Genomic DNA, 21,284 nt, shown 5'->3' with positions numbered 1-21,284 from the left:
ACCCATGGTACAATGACGGTGCGCTGCCTACAGATTTGTTAAAGTGGCACTTGCTCTCTGAGATGCGGGGCTCCTGCACGCAGTTCCCAGGGAGCGAACGAGGAGAGGGGGCTCACGAGGGTCAGGCTGCTTGGTTCTAACACAGGACGGGGAAAATGGATGCAGGGTTGGCAGCACGATGCTGGACAGGGACAGATTTCTCGGTGTCCCTCTTCCGCTCCTTTCCTCTGCATCAGATCTAGTGTGAGCTGGGGATTGTTCAGAGGAAGAAGGAAACACTCGTTCTGTTGGGGTTGGAGAGGAAACTGGCCTCTTTTGGGGGTCCTGACAAGGTGTGAATTGTGGGAGACACAGCGGCTGGGGCACATCAGAAACCCACCTCTGTTTTCTTAAAGGTCAGGGAGCTGGGCTCAGACTGGAACAGCCCTGAGACGCCTCCAAATCCCGTCCTCTGCTGCCAGATGGGACCATCACTGGCCTGAACTCATCTCTCTTGGTCAGGCCACCAAGCTCAACCTGCCTGAAAGAACCCCCAGAGAAGCCAGGGGCTCAGAGATGGGGACCGGGGAGGTGGTCCAGCCTCTCTATCCTCATCCCCTGTTTGGTCCCTTGTCCAAACCAAAAAGAGGGCCAAGAGCCATCCTGAGGACATCTGGTCTCCCAGAAGAGCACACTGGCTGGTTTCATTGAACTCAGATGGGAGACCTATCCGTCTTTGAAATCATGCTCCAATTTCGTGGAGCTGCAGCAGTACGGGTGTGGGAGATCAGGAGAGAACCTCTCACAGCCTGCCTCTTTCATCCTCTTCCCCTCTCCTCCAACCCAGCCTCCTAGCCCACAGCCTCTTGGGGCTGGGAGGGACACACAGAAACACCTGGAGCTAATTGACCCCTCACGTGGGGAAAGTCAAAGTCTGCGAGGTCCATCTGAGAACAGAGAAAACAGCCATCCTCAGGCAGGCCACAGAGACCTGAAAGAAAACACCTTCTCCTCCGGACCCCACCCTTTCCATTTTGTGCCTGTGCCTGATTTGCCTTCATCAGTTAACATCACTAGTGTTCAAGACTTGAGTAAATGCCTGCCTGAGTGACTTTGGATGGCACAGACAAGCAGCACAGTTGTTTCTGGAGAGCATAATGGGTGTATCCTTCCTTTCATAAATCAGATTTTTAAAAAAAGAGACAATAGCATTCTTGTCTCCAGATAAGCTTGTATTTAAAACACTGCTCTGAGCTAAGGTGGGTGTGTCTACTGTGGGATCCCTGTGCCCTTTGTGGGGCCAGGCACCAGGGGGGTGCTCTCGAAATACTGGTTGCAAGAAAGAAGGTAGGACTAAATGACTCTCGTTCAAAAACTTCCAGTAGCTTTTCCATGGTAAGCAAAAAATGCCCTAATTCTAGAATCCGGTGTTTAGGACCCTGCAATCAGATGCCATGCCTGTCCAGTTCCCTAAGAGGCTTTCAGCACATTGACTGCCCTAGAGTAGTCATCAAAATCACCTGGAGGACTTGTTAACACTAGCCAGCTGGGTCCATCACTGCCAGAGCTCCTGAATTAATACATTTGGGGTGGGTGGAGAATTTGCTTTCCTTACAAGTTCCCAGATGATACTGGTTGCTGCTGGTTGGACACCATGCTTTGCCTGTACCACTCCATCTCCACAAAGGGCACCCCTTGTCCTGCACCCTACCAGTCAGTCAAGCTCCAACTCCAATGCTACCTTGCCAAAAAATGCAACATGCCAGCAAAACTGTACCCCCACCTCCAGAGCCCCCAGCCCTCATGCACCCCTTAATGGCTTCAGCTCCCTGTGTTGGCCAAGATGCTTTATCTGTTCAACTCTCTCTCTCTCTGACTTTTTCGGTCAAAAGGTCCTGCTTCCCCTTCACGCATAGCTGCTCCCTCTTCCATTCTGCTTGCCGTGTTTTAGAATCTCACTCACCCTGCAGGACCAGTGGAAACCCCATTCTCCTGCCTTTCCATCCCTGTGGACATGGGACCATTTCTTCTACTCTGTGAGTTCTGCCAGCTCATCACTGACTCCCTGCCCTCTCTCTCTGGAGCTCCTCAAAGGCAGAAGCTGGGCTGCTACCTTTACAAACTGTTGGTTAGCTCTGGTTGGCTCCGTTTCAGGATCTTTGAGTCTAAGACTATAAATGTTGTTTAGCCTCTCTTATAAATGTTATTTTATGTTTCCAGTTGTTAATCTGGATAATTAAGAACTCTCTAGGAGGGGCACCTGGGTGGCTCAGTTGGTTAAGCATCTGCCTTTGGCTCAGGTCATGATCCCAGGGTCCTGGGATCAAGCCCCACATCAGGCTCCCTGCTCAATAGGGAGCCTGCTTTTCCCTCTCCCATTCCCCCTGCTAGTGCATCCTCTATCTCTTTGTCAAATAAATCTTTGAAAAAAAAAAAAACTCTCTAGGAAGGGACCCTCTTTCTGTGTATCAACATTGAAAGGAAATAATTCTCACCAAAGGAAATCAAAGGGGCTCCCTTCTCTGGCCCATTCAGCCAAGAATACACATCTTTTGGGATAGCATTTAAGAGGATAGACAACCCAGTTAAGTAGGGATAAGTCAAGGGATTCTCCTTCCAGCTAGAGGACGTCTGCCATCCGGGGATGTCTTCATGGGTTCTAGAACACCACCCAAGAAGGATTTCTCCTTTTGGACTTTATTTCTAGGACCAGTTCTTGCCTCTTTTTCCTCTAAGAAGAAACAGTCACAACATTCACTAAGAGAAAATGGATCATAACAGACCTTGGTCACCTGACCTGATAGTTTCATGTCGCACGAGGGGTGGGGCTCCTTGGGTACCAAGACTCTCCAGGCCTAAGGACAGCCCCTCCAGAGTTCCCACTAGACTGTGCTCCTCATGCAGTCACAGACTTGGCCTCTTCTGCTCACCATTTCACCCCTCCAAGCATGGTGGCTAACCCCTAGGAGGTGCCCAATAAATGTATTTTGAATAAATGAGTAATATTCTATTCTGCCATGATGCCTCAGGGAACTATGGAAATCAGCCAGAGCCACTGGGCCAGACACTGTAATTACAAGCAGCAGGGATCATCCTTTCTTAGGTACAAAATAATGACCCAAGTTTGTCAAAGACACCTCCAGTTTTTCTTCCTGCCCCTTCCTAAAGGTACTACTTTTGGTTATGATCAGTGTAAAGCTAACTCTTTAGGAAAATAGTGTCATAAAGTCTTCTGAAATATTCTGCCCTGTATTTGTTCAATATAAATGTTGTGACTAGAGACTTCAAAGGGGGGCAAAGACATTTCGGCTAAAGTCAGGTGCCCAGAGCTCACCAGCTCTATAACCCTGCTAAGAGCAGGTAGTTGCTGAGCACTTACTAGGGGGTGCCTGGCCCTTTTAGGCATGATCTCATTTAATCTTCTAGAAAATCGAGTGTAAATAGTGCTATCACCATCTCCATTTTCCTTATGGGGAGGGTATGGTTTCCAGAGCGTATGCACCTCATTCTGCGCCACATGGCCACATCGTACTAGTTATTGGAAGCCTCAAACACATCTGCCCAACTTCAGTGCCAGGGCTCACAAATCACTCTGCAGCACTGCAAGTTACTTAGCCTCCCAAGACTCAGTTTTGTCTTCCTTCAAATGGTGATAAAAAAACATCTCCTCGTGGGGGAAATGAACATCGCAGTGTTGATGCAGCACAGAGACTATAAAGCACCACTCACCTTCTAAATTAGCATCTTTATTGCTCCAATTCAAAGCAGGGTATGAGAAGCCAGCACTAGACTGATCAGTGGTCCCCCTCCCACACCCTTAGTTATCTTGCCAATGCTTTGTCCATCAACAGACTGTGCCAAGCACCTACTTTGTGCCAATTACACAAAATAAATAAGAGGGGCTCCTGGGTGGCTCAGCTAGTTAAGCATCTGCTGTCAGCTCAGGTCATGATCCCAGGATCCTGGTATCAAGCCTGACATGCTTAGCGGGAAGCTTGCTTCTCCCTGTCCTGCTCCCCATGCTTGGGTTTTTTCTCTCTCTCTGTCAAATAAATAAATAAAATATTTTTAAAAAATGAATGAGAGAGGGTCCTTGCCCTGGGGAGGCTCATGACCATAACTTCATGAGGCTCAAGGTTGGTCCACACACTTACCCCAAGAGTGACTGTTGCCTGATGGTATCTTGTTTCTCGGGAGGAAAGGTGAAGGTGAAGTTTGATCCTGATGCTCAGACCTCTAGGATGAGAGATTAAGAAGTCAGATAGGAAGTGGGAATAAGGCCATGCTGGCTCTGAGAGTCACACCCCAGGGAGGACGGAAACTCTCTGCTCCCGTAAAGGAGGATTAACCAGAGTGGTCAATGAGTTCAAAAAGCCCTTTTCTTTCCTGGCCACATGACCTCTGGTAAGTTATGTAACCTCTTTAAGGCTCAGTTTCCTCACCTCTTAAAAGGGGATAAGAGGGACAATTTTTTTTTTTAAAGATTTTATTTATTTATTTATTTAGAGAGCGGGGAGAGAGTGTGCATGCACATGAGTTGGGGGGGCAGCAGAAGGAGAGAGCATCTCAAGCAGACTCGTGATGAATGATTTGGGGTTCCATCTTATGACCCTGAGATCATGACCTGAGCTGAAATCCAGAGTTGCATGCCTAATTGACTGAGCCACCCAGGTACCTCACAGGACAATTTTTTTTTTTTTTTAAGATTTTATTTATTTGACAGAGAGAGAGGTCACAAGTAGGCAGAGAGGCAGTCAGAGAGAGGAGGAAGCAGGCTCCCTGCGGAGCAGAGAGCCTGATGCGGGGCTCGATCCCAGGACCCTGGGATCATGACCTGAGCCGAAGGCAGAGGCTTTAACCCACTGAGCCACCCAGGCGCCCCCTCATAGGACAATTTTTGATAATATGTGTAGAGAGCGTAGTTCAATTGGTGGCACATAGCAAACATTAACTCATGTGCAGCCAAAGGCTGCGGGAGCTGTCAACACTAGCCACTGTGTGAGGAGTGCGTGAGCAAGTGCAGGGGGGTGGGTGGGGAAATGGTCGCTAGTGCCTAGAAGGAAGAAAACACTCAGGGAAGGAGGGAAGGAGGAGAACACCCACCTCAGGGAATTGGGAGGGGGCACTTGGAACCAAAGCCTCACTTGTCTGGCGGAGCCAAGATTTAAAAGGACAATAATACCACATAATAAAGGTGCGTGCTTTTTCCGACAATGAAAACTATTGTTTGTTTGTGGATAAAGAATATCAGGTATTTTTGTTATGCCTTCAAATTCTTTATCTCATTAGATCCTCAAAACAACCCCATGAAGCACACTAGAAGAAAACAGTCATGCCTATTTTATAGATAGTGTAACTGAGACTCAGATGAAGTCTCTTGAGGTGAAGCCATTTGATTCAGGTCATGCTGTTAGGAGTGGCCGAACAGAAATAACACTTAGTGCTAGGTTCAGGGTTCCACACCATCTTTCCAGGTAAATCTTTGTGGAGAAAGTAGAAAAAATACAGATACACATCTGTATGTGTATGCCAAGCTTTAAGACTTCAAATTCTTGGGCACTCCTGAGACTTTGTAAATAAGAATCGATGTGTGCGGGAACCCAGGAAGCTCCCCCAGGGGAACTGATGCAGTAAGCCTGGCATGGTGAACGGGCATCTGGAAGCCAGTAGAAGAAAGAGTTATGCTCTGTTTGTAGTTGTAAAAGGATTCAGACACATGCTGGGCTCCCGCAAGCCTCTGACTGCTCTTGCCAGGACAAATGCCATAGCCCACTAACTGGGGTTCCACCCATCAACAATGTTGCCACTCTCCCCCACCCCCCGCTGCCCAATACACCCTCCAATGGCAACCAGCAAGAACATGTCTCCACCCCCTATTCACAGGCTCACAAACCCCACTTAAACTTTCCTGAGCTTCCCAGACCCTTAGCCTGGTTAACAAGCCCTGCCTGGTCTAACAGCATCATCTGCCCTTCTCTGTTCCCCGGCCCCACGTGTGCCTTCTTTCAGAACTAGGAAGATTCCCTCCTACCCCAGGGCTCTTGCACATCCTCCTCCTGCCACCTCCCCTTCCCACTGCCCCACCCCTTCCTCTGGTTCACACTGCCTTCTTCTGCCCTTAGCATTATTTCTTCAAGAAAGTCTTTCTCAACTCCCAGTCTAGGGCAGATTCTTTGTTATAACTTCTCTTGCCTTCTTCAGGTGTTCTCACTGACTGTAATTGTGCACTGAAGGGTGTGGTTATTTTATTTAGGTCTATCTTCCCTCACCACCAGCGCTGGGCTTCTGGAGCACAGGAACCATGTCTCCTCCAGGGGTCCCTGTCCATCTCTTCAGTGTCTCCTCAGTGTTTGATGCCCGATAAACATGTGTGGAATGATGTTGCAGGACGTGCGTGGCAGGAAAGATCAGGAGCCTGCTGCCTCCACTTCTTGAGTCCCAGAAGACAAGAAGTTTTTTTAAAAGGCCAGTTTGATGAAGTCATTTTCACATCGGTGTCCCGTCAAAGTGCAAAGTCACTCGGTTTTATTGCCAACTAACATGCACAACTGACACGCTCAATGTTGTGCGGCCCACAATCCCCACCCTGGCTGTGAGGGACGCTCCCAGTCTACTTGATCTCTGTTTTGTTTGAATTTTTAGAAGGTAAGTTATTTTTATAATCAGCAAAGACCATAAAGAGAATGTTCATAGTCTGTCAGAACTGGGTAAGACTCTAAGGGGACATTAATTCTGTCTCTAAAAATCAAAATTTGGAGGAAAGTGTAATGTATTTAACGGAGGTCCTTCATTGAACCTAGTTAAAGAAGTGCTGGAAATTGAACCGAAGTTTTTCTGGGCATTCTAAAGTTAAGAAAAAGAGATAATGGTATGGTTCAAATGTCCTCATTGTCTTCATACCCCTGATGCCGGCTGGCTTGGTCCAAGGACCCAGAAGAGGAGGTCCTGCAGAACCGACCAAGAGGTGTCTTCGGTTTCACATGAGCCAGCAGGAAGGGAAAGCAGAATTTGTTGAAAATAGAGAGCAAATTTGGATGAACTCTAAGAGACTCAGAAAGCAAAGGAGGGAGTCTCTCCTTTACTTGGGGTCTGTGCTTTGTTGTTGTTGTTGTTGTTTTTGGCAACTGTGGTCTGGTGTATGGGTCCTGTCAGAAATCTGGGACCTGGTTAAACAAGGACAGGGTCCAGGTGTCTTTCATAAGTCACTCATCCCCTGAAGCACCAATGGCCTTGGGGAGGTGCATGGTGGCTCTGCTCCGTGGTTCCTTAGATATCGGCTCTTGTGCTGGAAGACTCAAAAGATATCCTCATCTCTTTGTCCCTTACAAGAGGACATACGGTGTTCACATCCCAAGGCATGTGTACAGCGGGGCAGGGGTGCAAGTCCTAGCTGGAATAAAAGCCAAAAAAGGAGCAAAGGTAAAAAAAAAATAAAAACAAACAAACAAACAAAAGGTCTTTTTTTCATGGGGTCCCTTCAGTTTCCTTGTCTCATCACAACGGGTTGTTAACTTTAAGGGATCCAGCAGAGGATTGGAGAGGCGGACCATGAAGAGACAAGTAACTTCTCAGAGAAAGGCACCCGCTTGCTGGTCTGATGGATGGTGCCTCCTAACTAAGGTAAGTAGATGGAGGCCAAACAGGAAGCTGGTTCTACGGCAGAGTGGTGTCATCCTTCCTCCCCTCACTGTCTCCTTCCTCAACTTCTGCTTCATCCCAAGCCCCCTTACCCGCCCACTCACCAATACAGGAAGGAAGGCCAGCAGTGGTGGGAGATTGTTTTTTTTCACAGTACTGCTTGCTTTTTAAAACCCAAAGACTTAGTGTGTGTTTTGCTTTGGCCAAGTCAAAGAATCCGCACATGAAATAACTGCATTTACCCAAGACCATGCCGCCCCTTTCTCTCCCCTCCCTAGATTCTGGCTCCTTTCTGGCTTCTCACTGGTGAGAATCTCTTTGATTTCTTGGTTATTAGAAAGAAACATCAGAGAGCTGTTCAAGAATCTGTGCTTTTGGTTGGGTCTGGAGAAGGCGAAGGGCTGTGTTGGCAGGAGCAAAGCCTTCAAAGACAGGACAGGACTTTCCTGCCCCGACTGTCAGGTGTTTGAGAGCCTGCTTCTAGAGAACCAACTTAAGACACCCAACTCATCGACTGCTCTGTACATGTGACCAAACAGTCCCCAGGTTTCCCCCTTAACCCTCTGTTTCCTAGAAACAAGAATAATCTCGTTGTAAAGGAAGTGGTACTTCACCAACACCTCCTTGGAATAGTAGTATTGAAAGTTGTAAAGGATGTGGTACTTCACCGACACCTCCTTGGAGCTGTAGTATTGAACCCTGTCCAAGTGTAAAGGCACCAGGTTTTATTGCCAGTACCATGCTCGGCCAGCGTTCCTGACCGTGGTTCTGTCCATGACCTCTACCTTGATTTGGAGGGACTCCCACAGTCTCCTCACCCAGTCGATGTTTGGTTTGAAGTTTTATGTAGTGCATTATTTAACCCACACCTAATTGGAATAGTATTAAACTCATTCTTGATTAATTCTCTCTGGAAAATCTCATCTTATTAAGTACTTAACAGAAGTTCAGCTTCATTACCGAAGCTGATCGGATTCTGTTATTTAATGACTGAAAGGAGAACGAATGTCAGACACGCCGACCCATTTTTCTGGTCAACCTCCTTTGACAACACAGTTATCCTAACTTGAAGGCAGTTGCATTTGTTAAAAGAACAGTCCTTTTAGCTTTTCTCTGATTATTAAGTATCTAAATGCCCTGCAGATCCTCAGAATGCCTACAACAGTTTCTAGCGACACTGTAAAGTACTGGTTTCTCCACCCTAAGTGAGCAACGGATTCACCTGGGGTGCATTGATTTCCAAGGGCTCCCGAGTCCCACTCTAGTCCAGTCAGTGGAGGTGTCCTGGCAGCCCATTTAAAGTTCTGCAGGTGGTTTTCCTACTGGGTTTTTACCCCAAAGATACAGATGTAGTGAAAATAAGGGCCATCTGTACCCCAGTGTTCATAGTAGCAATGGCCACAGTCGCCAAACTGTGGAAAAAACCAAGATGCCCTTCAAGGGACAAATGGATAAAGAAGATGTCCATATATGCAATGGAGTATTATGCCTCCATCAGAAAGGATGAATACCCAACTTTTGTATCAACATGAACAGGACTGGAGGAGATTATGCTGAGTGAAATAAGTCAAGCAGAGATAATCAGTTATATGGTTTCACTTACTTGTGGAGCATAAGGAATAACACGAGGACATTGGGAGATAGAGAGAATTGAGTTGGGGGAAATTGGAGGGGAAGACAAACCACGAGAGACTGTGGACTCTGAGAAACAAACAGAGGGTTTTGGAGGGGAGGGGGGTGGGGGGTTGGGTGAGCCTGGTGGTGGGTATTAAGGAGGGCATGTATTGCATGGAGCACTGGGTGTGGTGTATAAACAATGGATTTTGGAGCACTGAAAAGGAATAAAATAAAATGGAAAAAAAAAGAAAGTATCTAAAAAAAAAGTTCTGAAGCTGGTTTTCATGTGTAGCCAGGGGTGAGGACCACTGCCTTAAGGGCATAGAGCCTCTAGGAGGCCATGAGCACCAGCTTCCCCAAGAGCCATAGCTCTGGACAATGCAGGAAGAGCTAACATGGTCCCTGTGGCAGCCCCAGGTGATGCTGCACACACCATAATAACAGAGTCACTACACGTGGGCTGCTCCGTGCCTTGCTCCCCTCTTCCCTCCTGTTTCACTCCCTGCACTCCAGCCAAGAGGCCCCCAGGAAGCCCCTTGTCAACCCACACTCTCATGAGAAAACATCTACCATGCAATAACCTTTTGTTCCCATAGCATCACAAAAAACTCTCTTCCCAAGGAGATTTCAAATCAGGAATTTTATCTTCTCATTTGAAAATCTGGGCAGTAGAGCCTCATGCATTTTCATTCATTTCTCTCTCTTCCAATCTGGGTCATTTTTGCTCCTGGCTGAAACTTTCTCAGCCTTGGTGGATGTGGCTGCCTTGATCCCTGGGGTGTAATTCTAGAGAAGGAGTTACTCATGTTCCCGGAAACAAAGAAACGTTAAAAAGAAAAGAAGAGGCAGAAAGAAAATAGAACCTAGAAGCTGTGACCTCAGTTTATGACTGGCCTCTATTAAGCCTGGCCCTTAATGATGTTGGGGCCCCAGAGGACTTTTTTAAGCCTAATAATGCTCTCTCATAAAATGTTAAGAAATCACAGTGTGCTTTTAGAACTCCAAGCCAAAGGGTAACTAAATTTAATTAAGTAGGTCCATGAACTCTAAGATGTCTGTATATTTTGGTGTTTACCTGCGTTTTTCTGAGGGGACAGGGACAGTCTCAAATTCTCAGATGCATATGTGACCACATGAAGTTTGAAAATTAGCAACTTGATGCCCCAAAACAGATGTTTGACAGGAGGGACTTTGGTTGAAACATCTATACACCTTGTGTCTCCCCCATCACTCTGTTTTCTTACCTCTTTTTCTGCCACCACCCTTCACCATCTAGGGGCTTTTTAATGCCACCATATATAAATTCCTGGTCTCAGAAGAGGGGAGCTGAGGCCACAGGGCTCCCAGAGGCCAAGGGTCAAGGAGACCAAGTGCCCCAGCACTCCGGGCCTGCAGTTTTTCAGAACAAAGATCTGGCACAGGCTTTCAGGTGGCCCGTGAGGTGCCCAGCAGATGTGGTCCAAGACTCATGGACCTGCAGGCTAAGGGCTGAATTAGTGAGAGAGGTTGACCTCTCTTCTACAAGTTTATGTGATGATTTTCTTTCCATGCATTCTTCAAAAGTCATGACCAAGTGGTCATCTGTCACTGTCAGCCTTCCGATGACATCAGGGCAGACACACGAAGACACCCAGACTGAGGGAGAGAGAACTGCAGTTCCCACACGGCAGACATTTCTCTCCCTGCCCCCTCTGGTAAAGCCAACACTGATCAGTACCTCTTCTTTGATGGGGTGGGCATTAATAATGTTTCCCCACCAAAGAAGGAAACACAAGTCTCTGCAACTAAGTTCCATAAAGGGAAGGAGGACTGTGAGTATGTTTGGAGACATGGTGGGCAGGGCACAAGGAGAGAGAACCAACATTTATTCACTACCTAGAATGGGCCAGGTGTGTGTTAGAGACTTTCCCTGTGTTACTGCCTGCAGGTCGTGCTCAAACAAGGGAGCAAATCTGGTACAGAGTCACACTGTAGGGCTGGAAAAGTTCCCTACACCAAGGGACTTACTCCTGAAATGACCAGCATAAATCTTTCTATTTCTGTGAGAATGACTTCTCATTTTGTCCCGGGACTTAACTCTTTATTCTTTTTTTAAAAGATTTTATTTATTGGGGCACCTGGGTGGCTCAGTGGATTAAAGCCTCTGCCTTTGGCTTGGGTCATGATCCCAGGGTCCTTGGATCAGCCCCGCATTGGGCTCTATGCTCAGCAGAGAGCCTGCTATGCCCACTCTCTCTCTCTGCCTGCCTCTCCACCTGCTTCTGATCTGTCAAATAAATAAATAAATAAAATCTTAAAAAAAAAGATTTTATTTATTTATTTGAGAGAGAGAGAGAGAGAGAAAGAGCATGAACTTGGAGAAGAGCAGAAGGAGAAGACACCCAGCTGAGTAGGGAGCCTGATAGGGGCTCCAATCCAGGACCCCGGGATCATGACCTGAGCTGGAGGCAGATGCTTAACTGACTGAGCCACTCAGGCGCCCCTCACTCTTTCTCCTATAGCAGTGCCATTCAGTAGACTGTTCTGTGGTGATGAGAATGTTCTGTATCCATACTGTCCAATACAATCACAACCATGAGCCACATGTGACTATTGAGCTCTTGAAATGCAGCTACGCTGACTGAAGAACTGAATTAGACATCTTATTTAGTTTTAATTCACTAAAATTTAAAAGCCACATGTGGCTAATGGTTACCAGTATTGAATAGTGAGTTCTAGAGTCACCCTGAGCTGTGGCCTAGCACGTGGTCACCTGAAATAAAGACTAAGTTTCACAGCCTCTTTTGCAGGCATATGATGAAATTCTGGCCAACGGATGTGAGGGGAAGTGATGTGGACAACTTCCAGGCTATGACCTCAAGGGAAGAGGCGTTCCCTTCACCCCGCAATGCTTTCCACCTCTTCTTGCTGGCCAGAGATGGACAGAGCTGTGCACCGTCTGGAACTAAGCGATGAAGACAACACCATAGGGGCTGCGGAGCAATAGGATAAAAGGAAGCTTTGTCCCCAAGAATGACTTCAGGTGGCAGTTCCCTACTTTCAGCCCAGACAAGTGCACGTGAGAGAAACTAAAATTCTATTTCATTTAAGCCACTGTAATTTTAGGTCACTGAGATTAAGCCACACCTATATCCTGTTCTAACCACTCTATTGCCCACGTCTCTTTTACAGAGATTGTGGGAAACAAATGTCCCAGCTATGATTTTGATCATGTGATTTCAAAGCTTTTGCCAGGTCTTTAAACAGGTGAAGGGCAGACCCCCAGAATAAGAGGCCTCTGCTTAGCAAAGCATTTTGGTGAGGGGGCAGATCTGCAAAAGTAGACCTGAACTTAGTGGGTTTAAGGAATAGAGAGCTAGAGGTTATGCATAAGGAGAAAGAATCGAGTTTGGAGGAAGACTGGCTTCTAGAGAGGGAAAGAGGGCCTGGAGAAGGGACAAGGAGAGACCTGAGAAAGTGGCATCAAGAAAGGCCTAAGAGATGATATGACCAGTAGGGTCCTGTTCTGTGCCATGACCTCCCCACTGTTCCAAGTACTGTTGTACACCACAGCCAACGTGTTGATGGGGCTCTGGAGAAAATGAAGGATTTAGGGCAGAGTCAAGCATGAGACAAAGCAGTCCTAGGAGGCAAGATGGAGGCTTAGCTCGGGAGTGTAGTAGGAAGTGAGAACTCTGAGCAAGAGGTGCCTAGGACTCAAATAAGCACCTTGAGCGTCCCCAGAGATATTGTGGGAAGGAGCATGCTGGCTTCCACCATTCTGACACTCTGCTTGAATGTTAGAGAAAAGTGTCACCCCAAGATGTCTCTATAGCCTGTGATATCCAGGCAGCTGAGATTGGTTTGCAGTTCCCTATGGTACCATCTTTCTCCTGGCCCACTCCCAAAGCCCTGACAGCCAAGATGGGAAGGGAAACAACTGTTTCCTTCTTGCTTTCTCTGCTTTGGCCTGGATTACAGGAGATCTGTTCCTCTTAAATCTAGAGTACACGATCATTAGAAGAAGTGAGAAAATCTGTCATCGGTCAGAGGGCCAAGATGGAATAGTGGGCCAGGTGGTTGGAGACATGGGGAACAGGAGCTTGGGATGAGCTGGAATCCATAGCTGGACTGGCTCTTGAGGCAGAGCATGTAACATTTGCTGGAAGGTGTTTGCTGTCCTTACTGCTGAGAGTAACACTTGTGTTCAACATCCAAATGTATTCTGTTTATACTTGCTCAAGTGATGGAGTTCTATTTATTTTTTCAAAAAATACTTTATTTATTTATTTGACAGACAGAGATCACAAGTAGGCAGAGAGGCAGGCAGAGAGAGAGAAAGGGAAGCAGAGAGCCCGATGTGGGGCTCGATCCCAGCACCCTGGGATCATGACCTGAGCTGAAGGCAGAGGCTTTAACCCACTGAGCCACCCAGGCGCCCCAAGTGATGGAGTTTAAGGGGCTGCCCCTGGGGCAACGGAAAGGGGACAGGCATTTCTATGGAAACCCTCTTAAATATGGTGCTATCCCATCTTTATTCAGGTTAGGCATAGACTGAAGGTTGGGATCCATTAGGAAAAGAACATTTGGGAATAAGAATCACTGATGATCATTGAGCACCTTCTTTGTGCTAGTATTATGCTCCATTTGTATATTATTCACAGCAATTCTGTGATGCAACTTTTTTTTGCATATTAACAGATATGGAAACTGAGGCTGGGGAGATTAATAAATGGCACATAGTCACAGAGCAAGTAAGTGGTCTGGCGGGGGATCCTTTTTTTTTTTTTTTTTTTTTAAGATTTCATTTATTTATTTCACACAGAGAGAGAGTACAAGCAGGGGGAGTAGCAAGGAGAGGGAAAATGAGGCTTCCTGCTGAGCAGCCCTCCTCCCAACATGGGATGACCTGAGCTGGAGGCAGATGCTTAAATGACTGAGCCACCCAGGCCCCCTGGATTCATTTTTTTAATGATTTATTTATTTATTAGAGAGAGAGAGTGAGCAGAGATGGGGGAGAGCTAGAGGCAGAGAGAGAGAGAGAGAGCACAAGAGAAGCAGACTCCCTGCTGAGCATGGAGCCCAACTCAGGGCTCCATCCCATGACCCTGATCATGACCTGAGCCAAAATCAAGAGTCTGAGGCTTAACCAACAGAACCACTCAGGCACCCCTGGCAGGGGATTTTTACCCAGGCCAGCTGCCATCAGGGTCCACACACTTGTCACTACCATTTCTTGCCTCTTTGTTCTGTAGGTGTTACACTCAGGCCCTGGTTACACACAACCCTTCAGAACCATGAGCACAAAACTTAGTGCAGAAGACTCTACCCTCGGATGTTAAATATCCTGGCTTAAAACTACATGGCTATTAAGGTACTGCCTGGTAGTTTTTGGTTTTGTTCCATACATCTCTTTATCAACTTAGTTACTAGCCACATCACAGAAACCATAAAAGCAGAATGTTTCCAACATGTTTCTGTGACTCGACATTTCTAGTAGTTTGATTCCAGGCAAATAAGAATTTATTGTAATTTGAACAGTAAATGGTCATTTTCAACCCCAACTCGACTGAACAGATACATAGCTCACTCATTTTGTTACTTATTGCCTGCCAAACTAACAACACACAGTTTCACTAAACCTTGTATTTTGTAGGAAAATTATATTTCATTTGAAAATACATGTGTTGAAATTTTTTAGTTAAACCTTAATGAAGTTCATTTTAAAACACAAAGTGTCTGATTGAAGATTGTATGCATAGTATACTTCTTACACCCTTTTCTGTTGAGGTATAACTGACATATAACATTATACTAGTTTCAGGCAGACAGTGTAGTGATTGAATATTTATATATGTTGTGAAATGGCCACCACAATAAATCTAGTTAATATCCATCAATATACATAGTTATCATTTTTTTCTTGTGATGAGAACTTTATGATCTACTCTCTTAGCAACTTCCAAATGTGTAAAATAATGTAACTATAGTTGCCATTGCTGTACATTATATCCCCATCATCTTATAATTGGAAGTTTGTATCTTGTGACCCCCTCCACCCATCTTGCCCATCCCTCCCACCCCCTGCCTCTGGCAACCACCTCTATGTCCATTCTTAGGACCTAGGGACCAGCTTCACAGCCAGCTTCACTCTTTCATTGCAAGACTATTCAAGTAAAATAATGTATTCAATGATTCTGGAAGAAGATGATTTCTTCCATTTTAAGGTAGTATCTCTTATCTTAGAATGAAGAACTGGAGGTTTATCTGATACTGACTTTGCCTGATCAAAAATACTTTTTGTATTATGACATTAATTTTTAAAGGGGAAGCTCCAGGATTACCTTCCTGTTACATTTTTTAAAAATCTGTATTTCAAATAGAAGATGTATTTTCAGTTCTGTATTTTGGTGTATACTGAATCTGTATTACCCCATAGGTAGAGAGGAAGAAGAGGGTTTTTGGATTTTCTTACATGAACAGTTACATCGAATGTATAAGTGAGAAGATAGTCTTGAGCAGCTGTAAAACCACTGAATCTGATTTTCATTCTGTCAGACTGATAGTGATTTGGGAGTTCAACTTCATCCTAAAGAGGCTCAAACATGAGAAGTGTGTCACTGGCATGGAAAAGGGCCTCCAAAGAACTTCTCCCTGCGGGATTTAGAACTTGTACAGCATCTTCAGCTAGTCTCAGTGCTGCTGGTGAAATGTGTCTTCTCAGATAAAATAGGATCCCAAGAAATGACATTTACAGAGTGTGGGTCGAGCCAGTTTGGAGCAAGACTTCTCACAAATTCACTCTGCAGTCCTCATTGCTGGCAGGGACCAAACTGTGAACGTTTTTAGCACGAAGAGCTGGCACATGGCTCTGACACACCCCCCAACCCCCTACCCCCACCATGGTTTGAGCCTGTAGAGAACCAGATAAGATGTTGTACAGTTTGCTTCTAATACCCATGTCCTCTTGACATTGTGAATTTTTGCACAAAATTACCTAGAAGGCATCACAAAATGCTCTTTACTTCAGGAAATGATTCCTGTATGTGAAAAATCTAGAGCAATCATTGGAGAGATTGGAGGTTTCCTTTTCCAAAGTTTCTGGAGCCAACTTGAAGTTTCTTTCCACCCAGGGAAAAACTGCTATAACACTTAGGGGGAAAGAAGTAAAATTTGTTTGTTTTAAATGTGAGTCATGACAAACCTAGGGATTAGAAACTTAGAAAGAGGAAAACTTATCTGAGCAAGGACTGTAGCCAAAAAATTCAGAGCAAAATTGGGGGGAAAAAATCCTGTTGTTCCAAGACTTTTCAGACTTGCATGTGTCTGGTGCTGTTGAAAGATACCTCACATCCAGCTAGTTACCCCACTGAGCCATGGGATGCCTCAAACACTCCCACCAGTCTCCTTTTAGGTAGAGGTACATCTCTACAAAGCAGAAAAATATGTTGTCTGGACGAAGGGATATGTCAATCCAACATAACTGATTTTCAAAAATCTCCAAAAAATTTTACTTTACTTTCCAAAGTAAAGCCTAAGGTTGGGTAAGGCTAGAAATTGGGAACCCAGTGGAGAAGGGAAAAAAGATTTTAAAAAAATAGGTTCAGAGTAAAAGATGGGACAGTGCCATGCATGAAGGGTGGCCCCAGGTCACTAAGGGAACCTGAGTGCCTGAGTTTTGGAACTAGGAGGTGGGATAGAACGAAAATCATCCCTGACTGCCTCTCCATTAAATCCTCGTCAACTATGACACAGGTACACCTATTTCTTTCATCAGTTTTTCCTAAACTGTTATGCAAGACTTGTCTTCAATCATCACAAAGCCTGCAAACCCGGCTATGCCACACAGTGACATGACTCTTCCCGCAATGTCTACGCAGCTCTGTTTCCAGGGGAACTACCAATCACAGCCACTTCTGGATGGTTCACTTCCAAAGTACTCTGCCTACAGGAGGAGCGCGGGTGCCTGAAATCCACAGAGGTGGACGGCTCATTACAACCAGCAGCCCCAACCTGCTCTCAGACCTTGTCACCGCCTGGAACAGCTAATACGGGAGCATTTCCCCTCCGGCCCCCTGCTGCCACCTCCTGCCCTCCGGGAGGGCTGGAGGTGGAAAGGAAAAGGTCAGCACCTCTGAGTTGTCCTCAACCCACACGAGACACCCTGGAATCATCGAGAACCGCCTAGATATTTTCAGCATCCTCCCTTCATGCTCTGCTTTGCAGATCACTCAACATGCCCTGCGTCATGGATGATTTACCAGCTTTTTTACCAGTTGCATTACTTCACAGTGGGTGGAAGCTTCCATTTGGCCTGTAGCCCTCCCAATCTTCAAAACAAGCCTATTTTCTACCATACTGAGCTCTCCGGCGCCAGCCATCACGTTAATATACCTGAGCCCCAAAGGACCTCCTTAAAATAGGGGAGCTCCAGATAGCTGTCCTGCCACATGGGCCTGTTTCTTGTCTAAATTAAAAACGTCCACATCTATTTTTTCTCCTCTTTCTGGGAAGATGACCTACACAAGTAAGGATGTGCTATAAATGTCTTTCAAGACTCAACTTGTAGGTTCTAATTATAATTAAGAGAATAATAATATTACTTTGCATTTCCCTGTGCCTTTCTTCCAAAGCGCTCGGAGCATTCTCAGCGGCGTGAGGGCAGGTATTACAAGTTCGTTTGTGTCTACCTGCAGATTCTAATTATACCTTCTTTTGATTCTGGTTCTAAACTCATCTCCCTTCCCAGAGCCCGAGGCCCAAGAACGCATCACCCGGGCTCACTTTCCCGGGTGTCTGGCCTGCCCTCCCACCCCGTGTTATCTGATGGAGGCTCTTTTCACCTCTCCGTTGCCCTGGTACTGGGCCTCCGGTGTTTTTAGAAGTGCTGAACCGGCTCTGTCTCATCCCTGCCTCTTGAGCCTCTCCACCTCCGCCCTGGCTCCCCAGACTCCCCGGTGCCAGGGAGGCAGCTCAGCTTCCTGCCTCTGCGCCAGGAAAGGGCCTTTCCTCTGACCGGGCAAAGACTCCCAAACCTGCCCTGGGTGGACCCCGTGCCCTCATTGTCCCGGCTTCAGGGCAGGAATGGGCTCGCTTATGTCCAGGTCCCTGCTACTCTATGTCAATGTGACGGGCCAGAAGCTCTGTTTTGTTTTTCAGGATGCCTTTGAACTTGTAGTGTGGGCTCTTCCCCTGACCTTGGAAAGAAACCCAGGCAGGACCTCCGACTTTTATGGTCCCTCTTAGCAAAAACTAGAGCCCTGTGGTCACTGTAGTCACAAAATAGTCTCAATCCAGAAATTAAAAGGTCCAGTCTTCTGTCATAATGAAAAATCTGAACCAGATTGAAAGTTGAGGCCTCTCCTGGCTCCCAGCTCAGGCCAATTGTTGGGCTGGGGTGGGGGTGGGGAGAGCCCTGATTGATTCTTTCCCTACTTCTCCTCTCTGAAAGCACAAATTGCAGTTTCCCCACATGCTGCCCCCCCCCACCTCCCCAACCTTGCCCCCCAACCCCACACAGCTGGAGAAAGGAGAACTGGAGGAGGGAGCAAGAAAGTGCCAGAGTGGACCTTCTCCAGACTTGGCCAATATGACAGTTCCATTTTCTTCAGAGACCCCACCAACCCCCCAGCACTGCTGGGTTCTCTCACCTGTGTGCCTGGGGACAGCAGTGAATGGGACAAGATCCAAGTGGTTTCTTCTACTTCTTTGGTTCCTGGAAATTCAGCGATGTCTATGCTTCTCTTAGCAGAAGTCCTTTCACACTCCACCTCCTAGCAACGCTGCCTTCAAGGTGACTCCCCAGGGTGCAGTGCCCATGCCCCCATACTGGTTCTCTAAACATACACAGTGTGTGGATGTGTTCTTTGTCCTACATGTCCTCGGCCAGTCCTCTTTCCAGCTCTGCCAGTGAGGCCAGCAGCCCTAGTCCATGCAGACTAGTCCAGGTTGGCCCAAGCCACAGTGATCCCCAAACTGAAGGCAACATGCATTAAGTTCTTCATTAGTCCCTCTGTGGGGAGGGGAAGGAGGCGCATCCTGCCTCGGTTCCACAAGTGTGCAAGGATGTGGGAGCCCTCAGCTCAGCATGCCATTGGCTTTCTCCAGAAATCCTTAATGAAAATCTTGCCTCTTAACTCTGTTTTTAAGTTGTCTGTTGAGAGGGCATGATAAATAATTTCTTTGTACCTCTTTTTGAACATGGTTTCTATTGTTCCTGGTTCTTTGGATGTGACCCAAACCTGGTAAGAGAGGGAAGCATGAGCACAGATCCTGGCTGGCCTCCCTTGGGGACTTGAGCATCACACGCTTCCAAGAGCCTTGATTATTAGAACATAGGTCTTCCCCACTTCCAAGTTGGATCTCTCATGATGCAGGAGTGTTGAATCTCTGAAGGAAAATGGAGTTAGGATTTCTTTGTGTGGGCTTTCCTGTGAAAATCAGTAGAGCTAGATCTTCTTGGCCTCTACCAAAATTGACATAGGTTTTCCAACAAGAACAAGCAAGCCAGCCACAGTATTTGAGCTCGCGTTACAAATGCATCTTGTGGGTGCCTGATACCCTGGAGTGTATCCCCTGTCATCTCAATCTCCTTCCCTAATTAAGACAACTGTAATATGCTTTGGCTTACCTACCCCCTTCCATTAGTATTCTCTGAGTGTCTGAAAGAACACTTTGGAGAAGCATCTAGACATTTTGAAAAATGGTCAGAGACAATGCCTGATATATTACCTAATGTTTTACCTTATGAAGGTAACTGCATGATAAAACATATATCAAAATTGAGTATCAGAGGATATCTCTATCCATACTCAAACTTGTGTGCTTTCTTTTATTTGTCAATGAGAGCTATACAACTTGGTGTATTTCTCATTTTTCTCTGCCTACCAGGAAGCTCAGCACTAAAATGAATGCTCCATTGCAATAACAGATTCATCCCCAAAAAGCTGGTGTGTCTACCTCATTCTGCTTTTAACTGGTTTCCATTATTTCTTTCTATCTTGAAAAGTTTTGCTATATTTATGGATATATTTTAACATTGTAAACCACCTCTAAACCTTTTTGTACTTTTGTCATCCGGATGTAAATCCTAAATAAATATGAATAAAACTCACATTCATACATTCCTTCAAAAATATTCATTGATCACTTGCCTAGCACTTCCACATTGGTAAAGAGGAGATGGTATCACTAGTTACCTTCCCTCCTCTTGGAACTTTCATCATACTGTAGAGTGAGAAACAATGGTGAGCAAGCCAACCTTCTCTCCCCTCAAAGAACTTACAGGGAACCAGGATCACATGGAGAAGGAGGCACACTAAGAATGCAGGGCACTGGAGATGACCCTGTGAAGGAAAGTCAAGACACGGTGGAGTTATAGAAGCCAAGGGAAATGAGTGTTTCCAAAGAAAGAAAAATCTCCTATGACAAAGAGACCAAGAAAGACAAGAATTGAGGTGTGCCCACCCAGCAACAAGAAGGTCATTAGCTACTCTACCTGGACCAGTTTCGCCGCAATATTGGATGGGAGATGAAGAAGTAGAAACAGTAAGTGTAGACAGCTCTTTCAAGAAGCTTGGCTATGGCAGAGAGAGATAGGCTGGAGGAGGGTGTGATGGCTGTGCTGAGAGGGGCTCAGCCTCATCTGCGTAACTTCAAATGATTATTTGAATTTCTGTTGAGTTTTAAGTCTTCTTGTGCTTAGGATGAATACTAATTTTCCAGAAAAGAAAGCACCCCAGGATGTCTGGGCTAGCAGGTCAAGGAGGTAACGAAGGATGCAACACTTGAATTGCTTGCTGGTTGGCTATCTTCTCTTAAATATCACTGTGGCAATGGCTGATATCTTCTCTGAGCAACCAGGATCCCAGGAGCACCTAAGGACTCTATTCTTGACTCCAGTGTCTGGCACACTTGGCTGCCAGTCCACGGCTGGCCTCCATCCCAGCTTGACTTAAGAACACCACAGCTTTCCAAAATCTGCACTATCAATTCCTCCACACAGCAGAAGGAGAAGGTTGCCAACAAGCCCCATGAGCATGGGAAATACATTCACATTCCACTTTCCCAGC

The 21,284-nt window shown here is 46.2% G+C and overlaps 1 long non-coding RNA gene across 4 annotated transcripts in view; it reads left to right on the top strand.

Moving 5' to 3' along the window:
• Window positions 1-20,812, top strand: part of LOC123391379 — a 29,110-nt gene extending 8,298 nt beyond the window's left edge. Inside the window, exons 2-5 of one of the 4 annotated variants that reach the window (XR_006606062.1) lie at window positions 6,233-6,624; window positions 7,498-7,599; window positions 12,024-12,292; window positions 16,991-20,812. This is a non-coding gene — a long non-coding RNA (uncharacterized LOC123391379). Of the gene's footprint in view, window positions 1-6,232; window positions 6,625-7,497; window positions 7,600-12,023; window positions 13,550-13,914; window positions 13,983-16,968 lie in introns of those variants that run through there. The other 3 variants (XR_006606061.1, XR_006606063.1, XR_006606060.1) reach the window with 3 other exon arrangements.
• The last annotated feature ends 472 nt before the right edge of the window (window positions 20,813-21,284 follow it).

This window comes from Mustela putorius, unplaced genomic scaffold (genome assembly GCF_011764305.1).
Source record: "Mustela putorius furo isolate JIRA1106 unplaced genomic scaffold, ASM1176430v1.1 tig00000224_pilon_pilon_pilon, whole genome shotgun sequence".
NCBI lineage: Eukaryota > Metazoa > Chordata > Mammalia > Carnivora > Mustelidae > Mustela > Mustela putorius.
The sequence above is the reverse complement of the archived record's forward strand: the minus strand, read 5'-3'. Positions and strand labels throughout refer to the sequence as shown.